Source organism: Xenopus laevis, chromosome 3S (genome assembly GCF_017654675.1).
Source record: "Xenopus laevis strain J_2021 chromosome 3S, Xenopus_laevis_v10.1, whole genome shotgun sequence".
NCBI classification, from domain to species: domain Eukaryota; kingdom Metazoa; phylum Chordata; class Amphibia; order Anura; family Pipidae; genus Xenopus; species Xenopus laevis.
The window spans coordinates 94375393-94383264 of NC_054376.1; the positions used below are offsets into that span (position 1 = coordinate 94375393).

At 39.3% G+C, this 7872-nt stretch overlaps 1 pseudogene; it reads right to left on the reverse strand.

The window, feature by feature from the left end:
* Positions 1-272: 272 nt before the first annotated feature.
* On the reverse strand, positions 273-6754 carry LOC108712378 (annotated as a pseudogene).
* Positions 6755-7872: the final 1118 nt, after the last annotated feature.

Here is a 7872-nt window from a genome sequence, read left to right on the forward strand (position 1 = left end):
AGCGACAACTTAGACGCCGGCAACAGATGACACACATTAAAGTCAATGGGTGTAATTGTCGCTGGCGTCGGAAATGTTGCCGGAATTGTCGGAGGCCTCAAAAAAAAAAATACATGTGCAGCACTGTTTAGTGCAATTGATGGAGGGAATGCCTTGGAGTTTCTTTAGCAGGAGGGCCTGGCATGTTATTGTTATGCCCTTACACATTAGTTAAAACGTGTGTGCCCTCTGAAGATTATCTTCAGGAAATGTGTTTACATATGTCTGAAAAATTAAACATAGACAACCTCTAAATCCTCAATAATATCAATCAAGTCTGTTTAATCATTGATTTTTTCAGGTGAGAGGCAAATAAATGTGTGAGTCACTCTGCTCTTTCATTCTGATGTTCTCAATTTTCCGTTGCTCTTTATCTTGTTCACTTAGACTTTTGCACATACTTTCTGACAATGTTCTCTCTTCCACAGCATTTGCAGGCAAGAAATCCAAAAAGGGAGAAGACTTGTCTGATTCTGCAGGTTGCAGTGTACTGTGATAGCTGTCCTAGTCACTTTTCCATTCTGATACCACATTTATGTTCATGTGAAACAGATAATGCTTCCAATTTAAGAAAACTTGAGTTAAGTTTTGTAATTTCTTTGTCTGTATTTATTTTCTGACTACTGTAATTTGGCACTAAATTGTCTCTGTTTTGGTCTGACTCCTGTACTTTTGAAGCTCTTCTGTCATCTGCTTTGTAGGCTTTCCAATATCTTTTCAATTTCCGGTTTCACCTGTTAGCCTTATCTGTATTGGTATAGGATGAGTCAATCCCATAAACTTTGAGGTTCTATTTCATAGATAAATATGAACTCAAATAACCTTTCACATCACCCAAATGTATTAACTAGGAGAATGGAAAAAAAACAGACGTTGAAGCAAATAAAAACTGTATAATGAAAAGTTTGCAAGATAAAATTACTCATACTATTTATTGTGTAGTGCAAGTTACCTGAAGTATAGAATATGAAGGGTCACTTACACTGAAAAGATGGCCTGAGAAGGTCAGAAGATGGAGTGCTGCTTCTGTGGCTAACTTTAAAGGCCCGGATTGATCCTGTTATATGGCTTCTGAATCTTTGAGGAAGCATGGGCAGTATATAAAACACAACATTTCTACCCATATTCTTTTTATAGGGTTTAATTCTCCTTTAATCTTAAAAAGGCATATTGACTTTCTTATACAGCGGATTTCATGATGCTGTAATTTTACTACTTGACATCTTAAAAAATAAGGAGCAAGTATTAAATAGCACAAACACCATTAAAACAGCCAACCCCTGGATTTCTAAACACACTCTGAAAATGGAAAGTTATAATAGCCAGACAGTCTAAATGTATTACTAAAGCATTGACTTTAACATTTATGACTTTATAGGGACAATGATGGGCCAACACTTTCCTCCAACTCACTTTTGTGCCTGGTCAAATAAATTCAAGATACTAGGCACCTCGCGTCACCCTAATCCATTAGATTTGTTTGTGCAATGAAATTCAAGCAAATGCCATCAACATATAACTCCCAATGTGTCAAGTTCTCTAGTTGATAAAAGTGTTGTGTTATATAGTATTAATTGTAATATTTCAATGTGTTTGTCCTGGAGCAGTACTGTACTTTCCACATTCTCATGGTGGTTTTCATTGTTTGCATTTCTGATGTGAACACTGAAAGTGTCAATATAGTAAATCATTTATAAAGAAGTATCGAAACCCTGAAAAATTATTTCAGAAAAATTAGCCCATAAAATGCCACAATAAATACCCATTGTAGATCAAGGTTTTGTGGAGAAGGGTACTAAAAATTCAATACTTTTAAATAATGTTCAACCACAAGAAAAAAAGTTATCCACAAGATATCTGGTGTAAAACATATGCTATGATTTCAGTGCTCTATAATTTTTAATTACATCTCCTTTTCTTCAAGGTGTTTTATGCCATATAAAGTCTCTTGAAGATTTACAATTCCTTGTTAGTCTTATTTTAAAGGAATTGTTCAGTGTAAAAATAAAAATTGGGCAAATAGATAGGTTGTGCAAGAATGTTTCTAATATATTTGGTTAGCCAAAAATGTAATGTATAAAGGCTGTGCAAGGTGGTTAGTGGGCGGTGGGGATGCATGCATGCTGCGGTCTTCTTCCAGTGCCGTTTCCCCTATGTACCCTGTGCGCTTCCAGGTTTATGCGCCCGTGTGATGACGTCATCGCGCAACGACGAGAAATTCAAACTATTTAAAGGAGCTTTATAATGAAACACATTGCCCTTTGTTAGGTTCAATTTAGGTTGTTCCTGGTGCTACTTCTAAGTGATTCCTGTTGATCTTCTGGTTATTGACCCTTGCCTTGCCTGACTATTCTGAACTCTGCATCCTGACCCTTGCCTAGCTGTTTATCCTGAACTCTCCTAGCTGAGTCGTGCCTGTCTGACTATTCTACACTCTCCAATACTGATTCTGGCCTGTCTGACTATTCTACCTTCGCTTGTGCTGGCCCGACCAGCCTGTCCCACGTTGTGTTGTCTGGCCTGCCTTCCTAGTGGTGTTCTTCCTTTCGGTTTCCTTGGTGAGACGATCATGCCCCTTTGCTCGTCCAGAACCTGTAGCTTTGCTTCTCTCTTAATAAGCCCTGGCGGTATCCAATGAGCCAAGGGCTCCTCCCGAGGTGAAATGTGGCTGTGAAAGGCAGAAGCGAGAGCCGAGACCAAGAAGCCTAGCACTGGTTCTGGATTTAGGGTGCCGTTCGTGACAGGCTGGAGTGACTGGATGTCTCATATAATAGCCAGAACACTACTTCCTGCTTTTCAGCCTTCTTGGTTTCCACTGATTGGTTACCAGGTAATCAGAGACTTGAGGGGAGGGGCACATGGGTCACAATGCTTTGCTTTTGAATCTGAGCTAAATGCTGAGGATCAATTGCAAACTCACTGAACAGTTATGACCCAGGTGGCCCCCCTTCAAGTGGCTGACTAATTAAGAGTTAGAGAACTGAAAAACAAGAAGTAGTGTTCTGTTCTGTTAGACATCCAGTCACTCTAGTCTTTATACATTACATTTTTGGCTAACTAACTATATTAGAAACATTTTATATTTTGCACAGCCTATCTATTGACACAGTTTTAATTTCACACTGAACTGTACCTTTAAAAGGAAGAAGAGACAAATATGAAAAGTTTAATAACCAAGAAGTAGGGTTTCAATACCTGGAAGGTGTCAATAATATCCAATTATATATTTGTTAGAAAAGGCTCCCAATGAGTTTTTCCCCTTTAAAAACTCGACCAGAAAAAAATTATGTTTACTAAATAGGCCCCTAAGACTCATGGAATGTGTGTATCTTTAACAAAACAAGCAAACTAATTTTTCCATCTTTTAAGTAAATCAATCTTAGGCAATTCTAAATATAGATTTAATTTCTACTATTCTTATATTTAGTTTATAATTGTGAAATATTTATTGGGGTGGTGAAATTACCTTCATATGAAAAACTGCAAGAAACCTCCTGTGCTGATATTTTCTGATTATTTGATATTCAATTCTAAAATATTGAGTAAAAACTACCCAAGCCAGACAGCACATTTCTACCATAGAGTCATAAAACTGAGTAAAGACACAATAAACTGTACAATTCTTTGTTTAAGGAATTATTAGGGATCCACAAAAGGGTGTATAAATACGGTAGTTTAGGAACCACAGAAAACAAATTAAAATAAAAACACAACTGTGAATTTTTACTCCTTTTATTGTGTTCTTTGGACAAACACATTATAGATTATCACGTTTTAAGGTGGCCATACACGGATAGATCCGCTCGTTTGGCGATGTGGGCAATATCGGGCTGATCCGATCGTGGGCCCTAGGGCCCAACGATCGGATCCTAGCGTTCGCCAAACGGGCGGTCGGATCGCGGGACCGCATCAACGAACAGATGCGGCCGCGATCCGACGGGATTTTTAACCCCATCCGATCGAGATCTGGCCGACTTTCGGCCAGATCTCGATCGGGGAAGCCCGTCAGGGGCCCCCATACACGGGCCAATAAGCTGCCGACTTGGTCTGTCGGCAGCTTTTATCGGCCCGTGTATGGCCACCTTAAGTGAGCAAAGTTCAGGAGTTCAGATTACCTAGTTGTTAGTGCAAATAAAATAGGTGCATTTTAAAAGTCCATGAAGCTAGTTTGGGAATTGGATCCTCAAGAAGAAATGAAATGGCGAGACAGTAGACAAGATTCCATATAGTCACTGCAGTTATAAAAGTAAGTGCTGGCAAAAGTTCTGCAGCAGCAACATCTCTGACATGTCTGTTTTTTTCTCAGAATGGGACCTTTTTTGATCAGCTGCCCAACTAGTGAGAAGAGCTCTCACGTGTTAAAAAAAGAGGGCCTCAATTATAAAAAAATAAATATATATATATATATATATATATATATATATATATATATATATATATATACCCACGAACATCAAGGAACCGGCATACCCTTGTACAAATAATTCACTAAAAATCCATATCTCGTAATGTAATATTGTTCCTTAAACTGTTATTGCATTGCGAATTTTAATTGTGCATTTTAATTTCACATTGCGAATTTTAATTGTGCACTCTTAAGAAGTGCTTGAAGGTGTCGTAATCTTTTGGCGCAAACATAACGACTTTTTCAGTAAGAAGTTTTATTATATTTACTGTGCATTGGCACAAACTATAACATTCGCAAATGATCTTCCACTGTTGGAAGTGGTCGTTAAAAGCTATATTAAATTTGAGCAAAGCAAAATTTGTTCGTGCAAAGGCATAACTTTTCACATTGCAAATAGTTTTTCCGTTACCAACTTTTATTACATTCCCCCGCATATATATGTTTTATGTGAATAGGCACTGAACATAAATTCCAAAAAGCATAAATTAAATTAGTGTTTAGAAAGTGTAAACTTACCACGACTCCCTATTTCATGTATAGTAAGAGCTTCATCCAGTTCCTCCACAGAGTTGCATATACAGAGTTTTAGGGAATTACTGTGAGATGCCTCAACAAAAGTTTCTATAAAAAAATGCTGTCTATATCAGGAACATCTGAAGAGAAATAAACAAGCATTAGACTATAACTTGTATTTATTGATCCTATACGCTGTATATGTTGTAATTTCACAAAGAGCGATCACACACATTTTGCACAGGGACATTCAGAATTAGCTAACACACCACAAAATGCTGGCTGGCCAAATACTCAAAAAGTGCCATAGCCTAATGTGTCATTGTCTTTAGTGTCTCCAAAAACATAAACAGAATACAGTACATATAAAAAAATATAAAAATATAATTACAAAATAACTTCCTAAATCAATAAAATGTTTAATAAAATCATGATCAAATGTACCACATCAACCTACTGCTGACTGAACCTCTTCAAAACTTGGACACCACAACTCAATATTTTTCTCAGGGTGAGGAAATGTGTGTTGAAAGGTGCCAGAGACTGGCTGCTAATATGGCACTTTAAGAACTGACAGTCAGTGGACAAAATGATCCAATTTCCTATCTATACGTAGGCAATGCAGGTAATTATTATGCCAGGAGGAAAATTAATATGCCGAAAGATTACAGTGAAATTAGTATGTTGTCTGCACCTGGAAAAGCGCAATGCATGCTCTGATCAGAAGATAATTTGGAGGGTAAACAATTCTTTCTATCCAAGGAGACTCCTCAGATCTTGGTTCAGTTGTGACGACTGTGCCCATCTGTAGTCAATTAAAGTTACTTTACCTCAAAACATTATATTCACTTCTGGCATATGTTTATGAGAGCAGGATGTAAATGGTGTCAAACCGTGACTGGGTTCCCCCCCATTTTCAAGAGTGAAGCCTCTCTGTTAAGCCTCACAATTAAGAGAATACATCACAGTCATATGAATTGGGAAAAATAAAACTACTTATTGAGAGGATCACATGCAGGCCTTCAGGGCTAATACGAACTAAAAATCAAAGCTGTGGCTCCTCATTTTGGCTGGTTTATAACCCTGGTTTGTGTTTTGCTCAGGAGGCTTTGGTAGTTGGCTGGATTTATAGTTCTTATAACCTTTGCTACAGCCTCTGTTTCTGCATCAGCCAGGTGCAAGCAATTCAGCAATAAAAGACATCTATAAACCAGGCTCTCCCTCTAGAGATGATAAAAGTGAAAAACCATGACTTAGAATGACAACTAACAAACTACTCTACTTATAAGTATAACTGCTTGAGCTGGCCTGGCCCGCCTGTTCCTGGTGGCTTTCTATCTTCCAGCATCCTTGTAAACAGTCGTGCCCCATTGCCTGCCAGAACTTACGCCTTGCACCTCTCGTTACAATGCACGAATATGAAGAGCTCTACCTGATCCCTTACACACTTGTTGTAAGTGTAGGGTGCTGATCCGGAAGACCCTTCCCTCGCATAAGGGTCATTGAGTCAATAGCAGAAGAAATTCGGATGCACACCTAAGATTGCAGTGATGTCCAAAAAAGTGATTTATTTGTAGCCCAAAATATACATCACAAAGGGGCCCCTTTGTGATGTATATTTTGGGCTACAAATAAATCACTTTTTTGGACATCACTGCAATCTTAGGTGTGCATCCGAATTTCTTCTGCTATTGACTCAATGACCCTTATGCGAGGGAAGGGTCTTCCGGATCAGCACCCTACACTTACAACAAGTGTGTAAGGGATCAGGTAGAGCTCTTCATATTCGTGCATTGTAACGAGAGGTGCAAGGCGTAAGTTCTGGCAGGCAATGGGGCACGACTGTTTACAAGGATGCTGGAAGATAGGAAGCCACCAGGAACAGGCGGGCCAGGCCAGCTCAAGCAGTTAGAATAGTCAGACAGGCCAGTATCAGGATTAGAGATCGTAGAATAGTCGGAGAACAGGCAAGGTTTCAGGATTGGAGAGAACAACATAGTTTCAGGCAGGCAAGTTCAGGATTGGAGAGGTCAGAGTAGTAAGCAGGCAGGCAAGGGTCAAACACAGTAGGTCAAGACAGGAATCGCAATAAACACCCAGGAACAAGCTAATTGAACCTAACAACGGGTAAGGTCCTGTAATCTGAATGGGCTGTTTATACCTTTGAATTTCGCGCCAATTGCCTTTAAATAACGAACGTACGCGCAGTGCGCACCCTAGAGGAAGCTGGCACAGGAAAAGGAAGCAGCGCGACGGGCGTCCACTCCGCTGCCGCTAGACCACCAGGGTAAGTTCCTTACAGTAAATTAATAATTATAAAGCACCCAGGAAGGCCAAGAAGTGCAACCTATTTTCAAGCACTTGGTGTTCCTTTAATTAGAATTTTCCGCGCAATGATGTCAGATGCATTGGCATGAATCGATGATGTCAGAGTGTGGCCCTGGGCGCCGCCATCTTGAAAATTAATTACAAAACTATATTAAACTTACATTGTACAGTCAACACATTATACAAGGTAAATATCTGAACTTTTCTTTCGATTACATAGTTAATACATTCAAACCAAGGAGTCTGCCTCTGGGCAAGCCTCCATGGATCCATTTATTTTGTAAAAATTTTGGGAAATCATCTGGCAAGGTATATTAGTTTTATAACTGGTATTCACTAGTTGTATCCATTGCTGGTCATCCACTTCATTGCTACCAGGTTTTTGCCAAACGAATTGAATGCCCTGAGGAGACTTCTGGTTTTGATCGAGGGCACAAAGTCATTGAGTAGTGATGGGCGAATTTGCGCCGTTTTGCTTCGCCTAAAAATTTGCGAATTTCGCGCGAAATTCGTGAAACGGCGAAAAATTCGCGAAATGGCGCCGGCGTCTCGTTTTTGACGCCGGCGCCCGTTTTTTTCGCAAA